The following is a 19,044-nucleotide window of genomic DNA, read 5'->3' on the forward strand; positions in this document are numbered from 1 at the left end:
AACAGAGAGGTCAAGGTTCACTGAAAGACCCTGTCTCAAAGGGTAAGGCAGAGAGTAACTGAAAACACCCAAAGTTGTCCTTTGATTTCCCATGCTCCTGCAGCTGTACACACACACACACACACACACACACACACACACACACACACACACACACAAATACAACCCACCCCCTAAAAAAAACCAAAACAAAAAGCCTTACTTACAAAGACAAGACTCATGTTCAATTTCTACCTATTCTCTTGTCTCATTAAAACTTTGCAGGCAAGTCAGACCTGGCTGTAGGCTTGCCTGTGGTCCCGGCATTCAGGAGGTAGTAATAGAATGATTATGGGAAAGCTTAAGGTGAATTCAAGGCCAACCTATGCTACATAAAACCCTATCTCAAAAGATAACAAATTCAGAAGTTTAAAATCAGATCTGGGCCTAGGGATGTAGCATAGCATTAGAGTACTTGCCTAGAAGGTATGAACTCTGAGTTTGATCCCCCGTGTGAAAAGAAAAATAAAATTATCAGAATACTTTACACAAACTTAAGAGGCAATGAGCAATATAATGTGAAAGGCACAACAAGCTTTGCAATCAAACTGACCTGAATTCTAAACACGGTTCAGCTGCATCTGATAGTTTCCTCAGCCTCTCTGAGCCTCTCCTCACCTGCAATTGAAGGATAAAGCTTACCTCGCAGTGATGTCTGAAGATGAAATGAGGTAGCTGGAAAGGCCCTAGCTCAGACTACCTGCACACAGTAGGTACTAAATGGCAGCTCTATTAAGTCCAAGCTCCCAGACACCACAGTCCTATGTTCTTCCTTGAGAAAGTACGAGGCAGGCGAGTTATGTGGGTCACTGAAACATTCACTTAGAATTTACTAGTTCATTAAATCCCAGAGCCTGGGAACTATTTATAATGCTTTGAAAAACCTAGAATAAAGTCCTTTATGAAGGCCAGATCTGCTCACTTCAGTTTCTGAGTTATGGGTAGAAACTCTAGCTCCTGGATGCCATGTGGAGACTCTGGCCTCATCTCAAATCATCTGAGGGTGGCCTGGGAGAGATACTTTTCTATGAAGGGCATGTTTTGTTAGGAGACTCTTTGAGGATTCTAGGGCCCAGGCATCTGTTCTCATGAGAAGACCCTGGCTCTGCCAGAAGCTGGCCATGCGTCTTTGTTGTCCACAGTGAGAGAAGCACAAGACTTCATCTCTATGAGGGCCCTCACAAACGGCTGAATAGTTCACGGTGTCTCTGTTGTCATCCCCTCCTTCTGACATAATCTGAGTCTACAGAGGCCGTGTCTATGCCCCTTATACACCGACTGCATCCCAACCCCACACAACTCGACATCCTAGTCACTCTTTTAACTACCTCCCAAGCAATGGTGATCTCAACTGGCTATACAGATGCCCAGCTCAATAGACAGCTATGGCAGAAGGAGGAACGGTTTGGGGCCCATAGAGTACCTGGGTGTTTTATAAAAGAGTGCTTGTTATCATCTCTCTCAAGGGAATGCAGCTATCCAGGAGTCCCTCTAGCATAGAGAATGCCAAGGTGTGGCTAAGGCTCTGCTCAGCTCCACTCTGCTATTTGGGGGAGAGGGGGATAGACTCTGCACTTTTGCTATCTCTGAGGCTTAATGATTAGAGGCTGTCTTGAAAAAAAGGGAAAGGGACAGGGCCAGTGATGGCTTAAGGATTAAGAGGGCCTGGGTTCAATTCCCAGCACTCACATGGGTGTCTTACAACCAAACATCCATACATCCAGTTCCAAGCAATCAGATACTCTCCTCTGACCTCCACAGGCATGCATTTAGTGCCCACACATATATATGCAAGCAAAACATTGCTACACAAAAATAAATATTTAAGAAAAAATTAAAAAGGGGTCAGGGGAACAGAAGCCAGGCAACCAGGGTACAATCTTGTGTCCAGGTTGTTAACAGTAACTGGGCTGGTGCTCGTGGAGATGCTCAAGTGCTCACCTGGCCACCTGGGCCAGAAGAAATGCAACCACAAGCATCACCAGAGACTTACAATCCTTTAAAGCTTCTGGAAGCTAAAATGTCTTTTCCTGGTTGGACTTTATCAAGAGCCAGGAGCACTGCCTGTTCTGTGACCTGGATGGTCTCTCTATGACACTGTCTCTGTGCTCTGGGCACACTGCACACTTTCATATGCCATTCTCCCTGGTTCACAGGCTCTCCTCTCTCTTTCTCTACCCCTTTATGTGTCTACTACTCTTGGAATTTGTTCAAGGGCAAGAAACTTAAATAAGCACCTCATAAAAGATAGCGCATTTCTGACAACACATGCTCAATAACCAGGTGAGAAACTACCTGGAAGGAAGGTAGACATGCACCTACAACCTCACCAGGCTATCATTACATGTGGAATTCCCAAAATCAACCTGTAAGTCCCACCTGCCCGAGGACCAGGTAACTTCCTGGAATTCTGGAAGTTGTAGGTTCTTGGGAAAAAAACAAGCTATGCAGGGGAGTATGGTTGCCTATAGGATAATCTTTATAAACCCCTGGGACACATGTCTCAGGGCCATTCAGCTGGGAAATTCTAGGGAATGTCCTTACCAAAATCCATGTCTTAGTCAGTATTTAATATTTAATAACTCTTGCTTTAATTTTGGTCTAATATGGTGTAATTGGTTTTTTTCCAGTAAATCTCAGCATTAACACATGTCCAGGGAGACTGGCATTAAAAAGATGGAAAAGTCTGCATCTCCCTGAAGGAATGGAGCAATGAACTCTTAAGAGGTGGTAGCATGAATGGTGCTAGTGCTACTTCCTGGAAACTCACTCTGCTTTGTTGAATGTAAACATAATCCTTAATCCAGCAATTTCCTTTGTTCGCATATAACAAATAATATATGCACACATACATTAAAATATGTGTTCAAGAGTATTCACGAGCACTCTTCTTCCAGTGAGCTAACACTGGCAATAACTCAAATATCCACCAATAATAAAATGAAGCCAAGAACATAGCATTCACACAGCAGTGGCGATCAATGCCTACAACAGGCAACGACACAGAGGCTGCTCACAAAGCATTCTGCCATTAAAGAAGGCAGCCATGCATGTGTGTTTGTGTGTCATTGTGTGTGTATGTGTGTGTGTTTACTACATGTGTGGAAAGAAAAGAGCCTCCAGCAGAGCAATTTCTGAATCCTTCAGCTCTGGTCCTGGAATGAGCAGAACAGGAGTGTGCTATATCTCTAACCTAGATTCCAAATACATGATACATTTGTTAACTATCCGTGTTCTGTTTGGCAAGATACTGAAAACACACGTGATTTCTAACAACTCTCAGGGCATACTCCGAGGTGTTCAATAAGTGCTGACTGATGAATTTCCCTTGGTTTTATCAGTACAGACTTCGCCCTTGCCTTGGTGTTTAGCATACTTGGATTTTATCAGCATTAGCCAGGAGCTGTTAGGCACTTGGAGACTGGAGCAGGAGATCTGTAGGTCAAGGCCAGCCTGGGCTATGTAGCGATGGCCTGCATCAAAAGCAAACAAAAGGGATTATAGATGTGAATGTGTTTCACACTAGTATTTCCCTTTTCTCCTAACTCTCGAATGGTGATAGCACACCTGGCACTTATAAAAACAGGTTAGTCTAACTCACTGTAGTTCTGAAGAAGCTAAAGGTCTATGTTAGCCTCTGTTCCTCTCTCCTCTCACCTTTGCCACCAACAGGGCTTCACTATACAGCTCAGTCTGGTCTCATGAGATCCCTCTGCCTCAACAACCTCCCAAGTGCTAGAAGCATAAGCCTGACTTATAGTTTTGATTGTTGTTGGCCACATTTAGATGTTTGCCCTAGTTTGCTTCTCTATGAATGCCTTGAAATGTCGACCAAAAGCAACTCGAGGAAGAAAGGGCTTATTCCAGATTACAATCTACCATCATGCAGGCAAACCAGAGTAAGAACTTAAGGCAGAACTAGGAGGCAGAAACTAAAGCAGAGACCATGGAGAAAAGCTGCTCACTGACTTGCTGTTTCTGGCTTGCTCAGCTACCTTCCTTCTACAGCCATAAACCACCTGCCCAGGTATAGTACCACTCACTGGGGTGGGGTCTTCCTACATCTACTAGCAATTAGTAAAAATGTCCCACGAACTTGCCTACTAGATAATCTGATGGTGGCAATTCCACAGCTGAGCTTCCCTCTTCTCAGGAGTGTCAAGTTGAAGCTACCCAAGTCCTTCTGAACTCTCCCAACACTGACTGGAAGAACCAACTCATTTAACAATTGTTCTTACTGTCAACATAGATCATCAAGTGTGTTGTAGAAAAAGACCCAGTGTAGCCCACAGGAAGAGGCTTCTAGTCAACACATCAAATCCTAGCATGCGTCTTGGGAAGATAGAATGTACATCCTGTTTAGAAGGCATTTACAGCTCTGGAGTGAGGACCATGGTTCCCTAGGGAGATATTCTACTACATTACCCTGCTCTGCTTTACCTCTTGATGACTGTATGCCCATGACTGCCACACCCACTGCATTGAAGCCTTCGTGGCAAGCCCAAAAGCTTGGCCACAGTCCTGAGGCAAAAAGCTTCTCGGAAACTTGGTCTCCTGGAGCCTTGGCATCCCATAGCACGAATGCTCCAAACCTGTCCTTGCATTAGTCGGTGAATGGATCTGTGTGCTTTCTTTCAGTATTGCTTTATTATAGGTGCCTCCAAGCAATGATTTGTCAAATACCTAAGCAAAATTGAACTTTGCTTCCTGGCCTTCACCAATGTCCTAGGCAGTCCTTGAGCCAACCCTGGGCTTGGAATTCAGTAAGAATGTTGCTTATTCAGTAACATTCATAATTGCCTCTAGTATTGTAAGAGAGACAGTGAAAGAAATCAGGCATTACTATCTACTACATAGAGTTAGAAATCTCAGGGCAAGCTTAGCAACGTAAGTTTAGAATTCTTATTATAGTTATGTATGGAAGACTACATTACTTAATAGAAGAAAGCCCCCCACAAAATCACTTAGAATAACAGCCAAGTCACTCCCATAAACAGGAATTTACAATGGTTTAGGAAGAAGTTTGGGCTGTGGTTTAAGGAGGAACTACAGTATTGCATTATTCATGAGAAGTGTGGCTAGAGCGGAACTCCCTAATTAAAACTATGGCTTGAGCGTGAAAGCCCTTGCCCCAGGAGTGTAAAGACCTCACACCTGGCTTCTAAGAATATAGCTGACCTTAGATAAAGCTGACTTTGTCTCAGTTGTTATATTGCCTCATTCCTGCCAGTCTTTGTGTTTGCATTCCTCTGTTTTGTGTAAAGAGTCATTAAGCATCCGGTAACCTCAATGTACCTTGGCTGATGTGTCACCTAACTTCCTTATTCTCTTCTGTATTATAATCTGATGCTCGCTTTGAGAAATTACATTCAGATACAGCACTGTCTCTGGTGTCCATATCTGCTTGTCATCCCACCAACTCCTTGTCCACCTGATTACCAAAATCCTGGTTCCCTGAGGGTTGAGGGACTCACTGAGTCTAGTCCGAAGCACATGATCATATGACTTACACTATAGAGGATTTGTTGGCTTTATTTTGTAAATATAAAAAAGGAAAATATCAAAGAAGCTGATTGGAAAGGATGATGGCCATAGTCTGTTCCAATTCAAAACTTCCTTGATCTTTACAGTTACTTTTTGTGTAAAAGAGGTAGGAGAGTTATCACTCAGCCTTAAGAGGGAATGAAATCCAAAGCTTGATGCAATGAGCCTTGAAGGTTCTATGCTGTTAGATAAGCCCACCCTAATGTACAAGTATTCCATCTAAATGAAGTACCTATACTAGTCATGCTCATAGCAACAAAGGCTAGGAGGAAAGAATGATGGAGGACTAGTGTTTAATGAGTTCTGGTTCTGCAGATGGGCAGTGCTGATGGCTACACAATGTTGTGGATGTTCATGGCGCCAAAAATGTATCTGAGAAAATGGCTGAAATGATACCCCCTCTAAAACAAAACTACTTGGCCACAGACATGCCTGTCTCAAATGTGTTTGACATTTGTTACCTACCTATGAAGGTATAAGGAATATTTGTTGGTTGAATTTTTTTAAAAAGTAGTTGGGATAAGAGTTTAAATATGTAGGGAGGCTGGGCATAGTAGTACACACATTTAATCTCAGCACTAAAGATGCAGAGGCAGGCAGATCTTTGTGAGTTTGAGTCCAGCCATGTTAACACAGTAAGACCTTGCCCATATATACATATATATATATATATATATATATATGTGTGTGTGTGTGTGTGTGTGTGTGTGTGTGTATGTGTGTGTATTCTTTGTTTAACAATGTTCTTTGTGTGTGTGTTGTATGTGTGTGTGTGTTGTATGTGTATGTGTGTGTTAAACAAAGAACTTTGTTGTAGGTCTCAGTGTTGATTTTGCACAGCAATTACACTGATTTTTAATAGGCCCTGTGTTATACTCCCGGATTTAATTATGAGTGAACAGGTTACTAAAAAGATAAAAAGATAAAAAGAGGGCAGAAAGGGCTTTACTAGGGCACCTTCTGGGCACATACTCCTCACTCCGAAGCTTTCAAATGCCTTCTAAACAGGATACACACTCTCATCTCCCCAAGATACACTGAAGGAGTTGTCAGCAGTGGCTGATTTTCACTCTGTTAGACATGTTTGAAGGGATTTTCTTACACCAAAACTGAACCTGGAAAGGAGTATTCATTATTCGAACCTTAGAACTATTAGAAGCCATAAGCTGAAGGAATGCTTCAAAGAGTTCCCTAGATGATGGTGATGGTGATGATTTCTTTCTGTAGAAATAAATAACTTGACCTAAAACACCCATCCCAAAAGCTGCAGGTAGTTACAGATCATAGGCTCCAAAGTGCTGTTGCCAGGCCTAGCAGGACAGAACCCACCATCTTTGTTCCCACTACCCAGAACCAGGTGCTCACTTAAACAGCTGTTTCAAGATATGGAAGAGAGCAACATGAAATTCCATTGAATTATCAGTAAAGGAACTGATAAAAGAGTATTTATAACATCATTAGTTTAAAAAGATCAGAGCACTAAACAATATGCCTGGCTTATTAAAACCACAGAGTACTCTTGCATTCCTGCTAATTTTAACCATAAACTGCTTAATATTTATCTCCCTGATCTTATTCTTATTTTTATTTCCCCCATTTTCTATTAATGAGGCTTATAATCACTCATATCTCCTTTTTTCATTTGTTTTTTTTTTTTTCAAGACAGGGTTTCCTCTATGTAACACTGTCTGTCCTGAACCTCACTCTGTAGACCAGGCTGGATCTGCCTGTCTCTGCCTCCCAAGTGCTGGGATTAAAGGTGTACACCACCACCACCTCTTAGCTATCACTCATATCTCTAAAACAGACTTCTACTCATTCCTAATACAAACTGAGGTTGTACACAAGTCCTGTAAATTCTAAGGAGTTGAGTAGAGGTAAGTTCTGAAGTTTGGTAGTTCAACTCCTCATTGAAAAGACTGCTACAGGGCTCTAGGAGCTAGCCTGGAGAGACAGAGCATCAGCTAAGAGCACGGGATGGTCTTCTAGAGGTTGATTTGAGGCATCCATGTGACTCACAACTGTTTGTAACTCCATTTGCAGGGGCTCTGACACTCTGTAGCCTCCCTGAGCACCAGACATGAATTGATGAACACACACACACACACACACACACACACACACACACACATTCTCTCTCTCTCTCTCTCTCTCTCTCAAACACATACACAGAGAGAGAGAGACAGACAGACAGACAGAGAGAGGAGGGGGTGTAAATATTCGTAGGTCATTTTCTAATAAAAATCTCAATCATTCGATTTTACCAATGAAGACTTGGGAGCCAGATGCTGGGGTGGAAAGTCTGCTAGCTTAGAGAGGAAGAGGAAGCACCCAGCTGACCTTCCTCAGCAGATGTCCCAGAAGGAATGCCTTTTCTCACACCACCACAAAAACCTTTTTCAAACTGCATGCCCCTGCCTTCTAATTCCTGTGTGTCTCTCTATCCATCCTCCTGACCCCTTCTTACTCACTATGGATTTTTCTTAGTAATCCTGTGCTCACACCCTGTCATCTAGTTGCCTGCTCTGCCTCTTCACCAACTTTAGATGCTTTTATTTAATCCTGTTTACAATATTCAAGCTGAAAACTCTTGGATTAAAGGTGTGTGCTAAGGCTGAGCGACACTACAACTAAAAACAGGTTTTTCCGGTAAATAATACAATCTTGGGATGCCCAGTGTGATCAAATGCAACACCAAACACATAAAAAAAGGTAAGCTGCTAATAAGAAAAGCCAGGGCATCACCATTTACCAAATTATGTTTTCCTGAAGCAAAATTAAGATTTGGTCATTTTAGTTTTCTCCACTGGTTATTTATACCAATGGGAAGCTTAGCATTGTCACATACATTTAAATAGCACTGGTAAAGTTAGCTAAATTAGTTTAAACTTAGATAATTAATTTAAGAGATTTAAAGTATTCAGCTGTAAGCCTGGCATAGTGGCGCTCACCTTTAACCCCAGCACTTGGGAGCAGAGGCAAGTGGATCTCTGAGTTGGAGGCTAGCATGGTCTACACAGCGAGTTCCAGGACAACCAGAGCTACATAGAAAAGCCCTAAATCCAAAAAACAGAAAAAAGAATTTAGTCGCTTAAGGTTAAAACCATCATGCAATTAACCTCCCTTTCTAACAATGGAGGAAGGAAGGAAGGAAGGAAGGAAGGAAGGAAGGAAGGAAGGAAGGAGGGAAGGAAGGAGAAATGGAAAGGAAAATAAATTCGAATACATTCCCCATTGTGATAATCAACCTTAATGAATATTTTTAATTCTATGTTATTTGTTTTTATATAAATGGCTATTTTTATGGTCAAATATAGGTTGTTTTTGGACAGGTTTGTAAGTCATTTCAGCAAAAGCTATAGATAAATTATTTGAAACTGCATGCTGATTTGCTGACTTTCTTCTTTCATCAGAAAGAGGTAACATACATCTACTATGTGATAATATCGGGGCAATGGTTTCCTATGGACTACTGGTCATTGTAAATTAAAGATGCATTTATTAATTATGCATTAATAAGGAGGTCAGGAAGATGGCTCCTTCAGTAACATGTCTGTTGTGCAAGCATGAGGAGCTGGATTCCAATTCCTGGCACACACATAAAAAGCTGGGCACGCCTGTAATTCCAACCCGGGGACGGGAGCAGAGAGCTCCTGGGATCTGTAGCAAGCGTCACTGAATTGGGGAACTCAGGTTCAGTGAGGCCCTGTCTCAAAAATGAAGTTGGAGAATAGTTGAAGATGACCTGAAGTCAACCTCTGGTTTCCATGAATGAGCATACATGTGTGCACACACACTGGAACATTTACATACAAATATACCACACATACACAACAGCAACAATAAAAGATTCAGTAATCAGGACATTCCTATGACCCTAGGACTCTGGGGAGGAAAGAAGACAAAAGAAGGAGAATCAGTTCAAGACCAACCCCAGCTGCCTATTTGAGGCAGCCTGGACTACATAAGACTATCTTTTTTAAAATCCACTCATGGAAAAACTTAATAATATGAAAAGACTCGATTAACATTGTGCATATCATGATGGAAATGAAATCACCAAAATATGTTTACAAGCATACACTTACAACAATCACCAGAATAATAAGATATGTAGATTTCTTAAATGGGCAATATTACATAAATAAATATTATATAAATAAAACCTCAGTTTTATTAAAGAACCTTTTATATAGATGAATCCTGAATGATTCACAGCTATTCACAGTTTGGCAACAGTGCACTCTCACCTGCAGATTTCAGGACTGCCTAGGTATTTGTCATTGCTTATGCTTTTAAAAAGTTACCATCGCTGTCTATTTTAATTGTATTTTTGAAATTATGACTTGTAAAGTACTAAGTTGTGGGGTATGGAGGGAGCTCAGTCAGTAAGGTGGATTCCAAACATGCCTGGGGCCCTGGGATCCGTCCCCAACCTTGCACAATCACCTAGTGTGGTGGCACTCGCCTGTAATGCCAGCACTGGAGAGGGGGAAACAGGAAACTCAAGCTCAAGGCCACCCTCTGCCTCCCAGGGTTTGAGTCCAGTCTGGGACACCTGAGACCCTAACTTTGTAGCTAAACACTGCGACCAAGTTGCAACCAAGTATCTTTTTGTGTAGGTGGTTGTGGTATATGTGCGAGTGCATGCATGCATGGTCCAGTGTTTGTAGATGCCTGTGTGCATGCATTTGGAAGCCCAAAGCTGAAGTTTGGTGTCTCCATTTATTTATTGTAGCAGGGTCTCTCACTGAAGCTGGAGCTCACTACAGCTACCCTAGCTAGTCAGCCTGTCCTAAGAATCCACCTCTGCCTCCCGAATGCTGGTAGTGCTAGATGAAGGCTAGGCCTACCCACCTTTTGTATGGGTTCTTGAGACAGGGACTACTTCTTCAGTGAGCCATGCCCCTCCCCACCTCTGTCTAGCCTTCTACTATTATCTTCCATTGTTAGTAAACAGCTACGTTTAGGAAACACAACTCCATACTAATTGTGAGAAACAGGAAGCAACACTTTTATTTCCAAACTAACCCAGACAAAAGCCCAACATTGAGTCATTCTGAGCTTCTTAGGACACCCTAAGTATTTTAAGGAAGACATTTATACAAGACTCCCACCTGGGGAAAGTCCACATCTGTGCCACTCTTTAAAATGGAAGATGTTTGTTTTTAATTGATTACTTATTTATCTTTTAGGCAGTTTTGGTGTAACATGAAATAGAATAAAGCATCATTTTTCTAATTATTATTCAAGATCGAAGTAAAAGAGGAAATACCTATATAACGATTTACCTTTATTGCTTGTATTTTTATTGGCCTTCTGTGTCTAAAAATAAATTAGAATTTTTTCTCCAATTACTCCAAGTACAAGTATAATCTAAATGTGCAATAATGAACTTCACACTACAGAGTGAGAGTCTAAGGTGCAAGTGGTGGCTTAGTTCAAAAACTTGCAAAGAAGAGTTCTTAGTCTATTCAAAAACTGAAGTGTAACTTTATGTGTCTTACACAGTCTTCTTCATTGCTAAGAATTAACTGCAAAAGTATTATAAAAGTCCTTTAAATGTAAGTTCTTAAGAAAACAGCAAACAGGCACGTGCAGGGGTTAAAATCGGCTTTCCCGTTGCCTGTATTTTCCCTTTCATTCTGTACTTTCAGATGCCTGACTGAGGTCATCTTGCTAGTCCATCAGCCAAAAGTAGTCCCTGGGGTTGTTTTCTTCCTTAGATTGTTACCAGGTGGGTGGACCTAAGTCTTACCATCTGATTAAAACTGGGAATTAAGGGCAAGGAGCCAAAAAAGCAAAGCAAAACAAAACAAAACAGAAAGATTCATTCTGCATGGGATACATATATATTAAGAGTCCTGTCCGCACGGCCTCAAGCCGCAGTCCTTTTGACGCGAACACCCTCACACAGTGGGCAAACTTCCACGTGTTCCGGTCCTAGTTTTAAGGACAGAAATCTCCAAAGTACACACCGCGCTTGTTAACGTGTATTCCCTAGATTTTTCTTTCACACCTCATGTCTGACAGTCCATATGATTTTTACCAAAGCCAGGTTAGATAATTTAGATGACACCCTTCTATGCTGTCCACACCCACTGCCTAGACATGTCTCACAAAACCATACTTCAAAATGTAGAAAAAATATACCCCCGGACTGTTTAGTCTACACCCATCCAATGGGTCTCTAGAGACAGTCAACGTGGATCCACGTTAGAAGCATCTCTCAGGCAAACTGCTCCCCTACTTCTTGACAGCTACGCCACCTACCCGTGGAACCTGGGCCTCTGCTTCTGACCATTCTCAGATCACCTCATTCAACCTAGAGGCTAGTGGTAGGAATGGAAAGAACCGAGCAGAAGAAGCTACTCTGCGGGCGATTGGATTTCTTTCGGTGGCTTCTGCAGAGCTAAGGGGGCGGCGTGATCCGCGAGCTTAGCCTCTCGGTTCGGGGTTCGGGCTCTGTGTGGGTGGGCACGGGCAGGCCGGAGAGGCCTCGATGCAGCGACCCGGTACCTCGCAGGCCCAGGCGCCGAGGCCAGTAGCCTTCGGCCGGAGACCGACTCACCTGCCCTCTGCAGAGGCGATGGAGCGCGCGAGGCTCGCGGGGACCCAAATGCGCGGAGGTGGAGACGCTGGACACCGGGGAGGGGTGGCGAAAGCAGGAAAGCGGATTACCTAAGCGAGGATGCAGAGCCCCAAGGAGGATACAGCCTTTCCCAGAGAAACGGAAGAGGCGGAGGAGGGGCGAGAGAGGAGGAAGGGAGTGCCAACGCCTGGAGGTGGTCGCGCTGGGACCTGGCGCAATCCTCCTGTGGCGGGCACAGCCGGAGGGCAAGCCGCCAGGAAAACACCGGAGGTCACCGCAGCGAAGGCGGGGAGGCGCCCTGCCTCTCTTGGCTCCAGCAGTGCAGCCCAGTTTCTGCCAGGTCCCGGCCCCGCCTCTTTCCCCCGGGGCGGGTGGCCTCTTGCTTCTGGGGCGGGCGAGGGCATCCCACGCCAGCCAGCCTGAGTCTGGCCTCCGCGACGTCACAAGTGAAGCTTTGTCAATTTGCTTGAGAGGGCCAGAAAGGTCAGGGTTGCCTCAACCACAGTTCTTGGTGTGCATTGTTTCTTCAGAAGCACCCAAAAAGTCTTTGAGAATATTCCTCCTCCATTCATTTGAACCCTTGGTGTTATGGGTTTGACAGATGGTTTGAAGCTGTGAAGTTGGACTTCCTGCTAGAATGAGTCCCCCTGTTCTAATAGAAGCGTCTAGGTTCCTACATGTTTGTTTAGTCAAAGCAGTGTCTTCTGGACCTTATTAGTTGTGGGTCAAGGCCCAGCCAGGCAAGAAGCACATGTTGGGTGGGAAACTCATCTCTTGCTGCAACCCTTTTAAACTAATGCTCAGTGTGACTTAAAGATATAGTTGGGAGTGGTAGGTGGAAATAGAAATGGGTGGTGATGGACAAAGGGCAGCAAGGGTAAGAATTTTAAAAAGGGCAACATTCAACTTTGGGATAGAAGGGGCTCAGAGTCTCTGTGAGTGCTCTGGGCCCTTCTGTCCTGGTAAGATTTATCCGGCTTCCCTGTGATTTATTCTGTGGCTGGAACTGGGAAGCACTTCAACAATTCTAGCCTGCAGGCTTTCTCATCAACCTCTCCCCAAGCTCCCATTTATTTATGCGCAGTACTGCGATGGCACCTCACCCACTTCCATTCCCCATCCGCCTTCCATTCACTCACAGGTTCAGTGGATTCAGCCTTCTTTCTCACTTTTACTTTGTTTTGTTTTGTTTTTGGTAAGAGTCTCACTTTATAACCCTTGCTGGCCTCAAATTCGCTATCCTCCTGCTTCTGCCTTCTGGGTGCTGGGAGTACAGATGGGTGCTACCATGCCTAGATCCTCATATTGTCCTTTAGTTCCATTCTCTTAAGTCCATTCTTGGTGTTACAGCTGATATTAATTATGAAATCATATCCATGACAGCAAAATCAAGGAATAATATAAATGTGACATTTACCATAAGGAAATGGGAGTAGATTTGTATCTAGGAGCAGAACTGGGGAGGGGCTAGAGTAGGAGCTATGACTCTAGCCCATTTCTCTGCAGGTGCAGAGACCACCCTACAATACGTATCTCACTGGATCACTTGCTTGCTCTGATCTCTATTAACACTTGGAGCAAACTGCTGGTGATCAAGGCACATTTCCTCCTCCTCACTGTCAACTTTGCCACTCACACTTAGTGACCCTTTTACCAAACCGGATCTAGATGTCAATCCACAAACTTTTAGAATTCCATGTTTATGGCTGCCATTGCTATTGCAGCAGTCTCTTGCAGCTCTAACACACAGCTATAAGAGCTGGATAACTGGTAAGTCTTACCTCATAACTGATGAGATGGCACAGCAGGTAAAAGTGCATGCCACCAAGCCTGATGAACTCACTTGGATTTCTGGTACCCACATGGTGAATAGAGAGGACTGACTCCCCAAAATTGTGCTCTGGCCTCCATTTATGCGCCACAGCACACCTGTGTGCTCACATACACACAGTTATAATCATAAAAAATAATTTTTAATTAGGTATTTATTTCAGTTACATTTCCAATGCTATCCCAAAAGTCCCCCACACGATCCCCCACCCATTCCCACTTCTTGGCCCTGGCGTTCCCCTGTACTGAGGCAGATAAAGTTTGTACGACCAATGGGCCTCTTTTTCCACTGATGGCCGACTAAGGCCATCTTCTGATACATATGCAGCTAGAGACACGAGCTCTGGGGGGTACTGGGTAGTTCATATTGTTGTTCCCCCTATAGGGTTGCAGATCCTTTTAGCTCCTTGGGTACTTTCTCTAGCTCCTCCATTGGGGGCCCTGTGATCCATCCAATAGCTGACTGTGAGCATCCACTTCTGTGTTTGCTAGGCTCCGGCCTAGTCTCACAAGAGACAGCTATATCAGGGTCCTTTCAGCAAAATCTTGCTAGTGTATGCAATGGTGTCAGCGTTTGGAGGCTGATTATGGGATGGATCCCTGGATATGGCAGTCTCTAGATGGTTCATCCTTTCGTCTCAGCTCCAAACTGTGTCTCTGTAACTTCTTCCATGGGTGTTTTGTTCCCAGTTCTAAGAAGGGGCAAAGTGTCCACACTTTGGTCTTCGTTCTTCTTGAGTTTCATGTGTTTAGCAAATTGTATCTTATATCTTGGGTATCCTAGGTTTCTGGGCTAATATCCACTTATCAGTGAGTACATATTGTGTGAGTTCTTTTGTTATTGGGTTACCTCACTCAGGATGATGCCCTCCAGGTCCATCCATTTGCCTAGGAATTTCATAAATTCATTCTTTTTAATAGCTGAATAGTACACCATTGTGTAAATGTACCACATTTTCTGTACCCATTCCTCTGTTGAGGGGTATCTGGGTTCTTTCCAGCTTCTGGCTATTATAAATAAGGCTGCTATGAACATACGAGAGTTGTGGTTATCTTCATTTTATATTTAAAAAAACAACTGCATCATTATTATAAATAGTCATTATAATAAATCTTTATAGTATATTGTAAAGAAATAGTTATAAAAAAATTAAGTTGTAAAGGGGTTAGTTTACTCAAACTTGTAGTAGTGTTTGGTGAGGCTAAGTTTGAACCTAGAAATTTGGCTCTCGTACTCACGTGGTATTACCCAGTCATCATTTAAAAACCTTTCTCAGACTGCATGGTTTAACTGTAAAAATGTTACCCGCCAGCTCACCCATTGGAGCTTTCAGCCTCAGTTTCTGGCACTATTTTCATGAGTTTCAGAACTGTTAGGAGGGAGTGGGGGTGCAGTCTCACTGGGAGAGCAGAGGAGTGAGCGATGGGGTTCCTTCCGAATGTGGAAGAAGTTGGAGCTGTAGACCAGACGAGCCTCAGAACGGTCCATGCAGAGCTTAGCAGGCCTTCTGGTGGGAATGTAGGGGAGCAGAATGCCAATAGAAGGACAGACAGACAGACAGGTCTCAGGAGGTTTTGGTGGGGAAGGGGAGGGAACTGGCCTGGAGGCCATTTGTGTTACAGTTTCACAAAGACTCTAGGCACATTTCCAGCAAATACAAGTGACACTGAATTCAAATGAGTAATTCAAATTCAAAGGATGAATTTATTTTGTGGAGGAAATTTCAGTGCAGCACGGGATTTGTTCTTGTTGCATTTGTCTAGATTTGCACTGAGAGCTCTTAGCAGAAAGTGAAGCAGAACCATGTAAAGATATGCATTTGGGCCAGGAAAGGAGGGAGAGTAAATTTACAATCATGAACAAAGTCACTGCTGGAAATGCTGCTGCCTGTTAACAATGAGTGACACAGCTAAGAGAGAACTTCCTTGCTCCCTGCTGCAAGAGGAGTCGCTCCTCCAGTACAAGACAGCACTTCATTGAAAGCTCCAGGCCACCTACTCATCTCACCCAGCATGGAAGCTATCTTCCTGGGTTCTGCCATATTGATAATCAGAGGCTGCCACAGCTGAGTTGAGAGAGAGCCAGCCTATGTATTTGGGCCCACAGCAGCATTTAGTACTGATTTTACAAGCATGCAAGATTCCAGAGTTATACTATTTTAGAAGTTCACACCAAGGTTCTAGACAGTTGCTGGGGACAGATAATATGGATCAGGATTGGACCCGTGAATGAAACAACATCTTTGTGGGTAGTTCAGGAAGCTTAGAAGGTGAAGCTTAAGTAACAGTGGATTTAAGGATGCTAGAGATACTAAAAACATGAAATATCTGCCATTGGAAGCTGCAGCCAGAGACTGGACTTGGCCCAAGAAAGACCACATGTGCTGTAGGGAAGGGTTATCAAATTCCACAGGATCCCAGGTTGTACCATATAAGACTGCAGGGTTTGGCATACAGGGGTTTCATTTTGCTTTGGATCAGTCCTTCCTTGCTATGGTCTCAGATACCCCTTTCAGGACAGGATGTTTTTGCCCTATGCCATTTTATGTTAAGAATAGGTGACTTGCTCCCCCCCCCCCTTTACTTATAATTAAGAAATTGCTGGCAGTCTTACTTAGACTGTGGACTTTGGCTTTGAAAAGTGTTGAAGCTATAAGACAATGTAGACCTTTGCAGATAGATAGAATCTGTTTTTCACTATGAACTGATGATAAGCCTATAGGACAGGAATGAAATACTATGGTTCAAAGATAAGCTGTCCCTTCTGTGTTTGAATATTCAGTCCCCAGCTAGAAGCACTACTTTGGGGGGGGGGGTTCTGAAACTTTCTGAACATGGGGCCTCCCTTATGGAGGAAAAGTCATAGTGGTGGGACTTTATGGTATAACACAGCTCTGCTTCTGGTGAGAACTCTCTCCCTGCCCCTTCCTTCTTTCTTCCTTTCCCCCTTCTCTTTCTTGGCTTTTCTCAGGTACCTACCACACACTGCTACCAGGACTCTACCATACCTTCATTTAATGAAAGTAAGCCAAAAAGAGATTCTTCTGCCTAGAGTAGTTTCTATCAGGCATTTGATCACAAGGATGAGAAAAGTATCTAATAGAAGTAATTCATCACTCTTGAGAAAAATAAAAGGTTTGAATTTTTAAAGTTGTAGACAGTGGTTCTCAACCACTGTCACAACCCCCATAGGAATTGAGAGACCCTTTCACAGGGGTCACATAAGAACACCAGAAAACACAGATATTTACATTACTATTCATAACCAACAAATTACAATTAAGAAATAGCAACAAAAATAATTTTAATGTTGGGGAGGATCACTGTATCTAGGGTTTCCATTGCTGTGAAGAGATACCAGGACCAAGGCAACTCTTATAAGGGAAAACATTTAGTTGGTGCTGGTTTTTATCTCCATGTCCAACTCCAGTTGACTGCAACACAATTCTTTCTCTTGAGGTAGTTCCACTCCCTGTTAGCAACTTTCCTTGGCAGGTATCCCATGGCTTTGGCATCTCTAACATCTTGGGGTATCCCAACTTTAACTTCACAGCTTCTTGATCCAAAGTCTGGGACTCCCACTTCTCCAGCTCTGCCCTCTGTAGCAGTCTAGGTTCTGGTTGAGTCCATTCCACTGTTGCCACTATTCTTGGTGGTCAACCCATGGTACTGGTATCTCCAATATGCTGGGGTCTATTGCTGCAACTAGACTTCACCAATAGCCTCTAATAGGCTCTCTTCATGGTGTTTAGCATCAGCTACTTTGCATGACTCCTTCAGTCCTGGGCTGTCAACTGCAACTGAGGCTAAACTTCACCAATGTCCTTACCTAGCCTCTCACAGTGCCAAGCCTGAGCTGTTCGCTTTGACCTTTTCATGCCTTCAAAAATAGTACCACCTGGGTGATTCTTACACATTACCAACCCCAGCTATACCACAAGGTATAACCTTGCATGTATCTGGAACACAGCTTCTTTGTGCTCTCAGAAAACACTTAGAAGATTTCACTGCAGTGATGCTGGTCTCTTCTTAATCACTTCTTGTAGTCTCCCCTCCCCCAGCCTGAAACCTGCTTGCTCAGGGGTGGAGCTTCCTGCTCATTCGTTCTGCCACGCCCACTGCTGGAACCTGAGGAGCCACACAGTTGCACCTTTCTACTGGACCAGAGATTATTCGGCGGGAATCGGGTCCCCTCCCCTTTCCTTCATAACTAGTGTCGCAACAATAAAATTTGAGCCTTGATCAGAGTAACTGTCTTGGCTACATTCTTTTCTCTCGCCACCTAGCCCCTCTTCTCTTCCAGGTTTCCAAAATGCCTTTCCAGGCTAGAACCCAGGTTGTGGTCTGCTGGCCGGACACAACAACCTCTAATTTAGCTCCAACATCAATTGGCCCTGTAATCTCTTCTATTCTTGAATCTAGTCCTAGAGCCATGTGGCCAAAGCTGCTGAGTTCTGCTGCTTTCTGGGACTGGAACATTCCCCCATCATTCTACTACATCCTTCACTGCCTAGGCTTGGATGTCCTAGAACTTGCTCTGTAAACTGACCTTGAAATCAGAGATCTTCATGCCTCTTTCTGGAGTGCTGAGATTAAAGGTGTGTACCACTGTGCCTGGACCTAATTGTTTCATGGCCACTATGTCTCAAGATCTGAATCAAAAGCATGTGTTGTTGAGCCTCAAGATCTGAGTCACAGGTGTGCCCTCCATTTCTGGATTGTAGTTCATTCCAGACTAAACCTCCAAATGAAAACATTAACCATGTTAAAGTAACTCCTAACATGAGATAACTATCCTTTGTTAAACTGCAAACAAATAAACAATCTTAGCTGGGTGAGATTTAGCCCCAAAGTCACCACTCTCTTAATCTGTTTATCTCCTTGAACACAGAATTCAGCTCCATTCTACTTCCTGGTGTCCTTTTAATACTTCAATCATACATTTTTTTTTCCTTTTTCAGCTTGCTTGATCAAAATGCTCTTCAGAAGGGTAAACCACAAGGCAGAGTCTATGCTAAACTTTTTTGAGACCTCTTTCT

General features: G+C 43.4%; 1 protein-coding gene across 3 annotated transcripts in view; it reads right to left on the minus strand.

Moving 5' to 3' along the window:
- The window catches only part of Inpp1 (inositol polyphosphate-1-phosphatase), a 32,264-nt gene extending 19,823 nt beyond the window's left edge, over positions 1-12,441 (minus strand). The window contains exon 1 of one of the 3 annotated variants that reach the window (XM_011238442.3): positions 682-838. The gene's annotated coding sequence lies outside the window, so the exon portion shown is untranslated. The other 2 variants (XM_011238441.2, NM_008384.2) reach the window with 2 other exon arrangements.
- Positions 12,442-19,044: the final 6,603 nt, after the last annotated feature.

The sequence above is a fragment of the Mus musculus genome, chromosome 1, assembly GCF_000001635.26.
Source record: "Mus musculus strain C57BL/6J chromosome 1, GRCm38.p6 C57BL/6J".
Classification (NCBI taxonomy): Eukaryota; Metazoa; Chordata; class Mammalia; order Rodentia; family Muridae; genus Mus; species Mus musculus.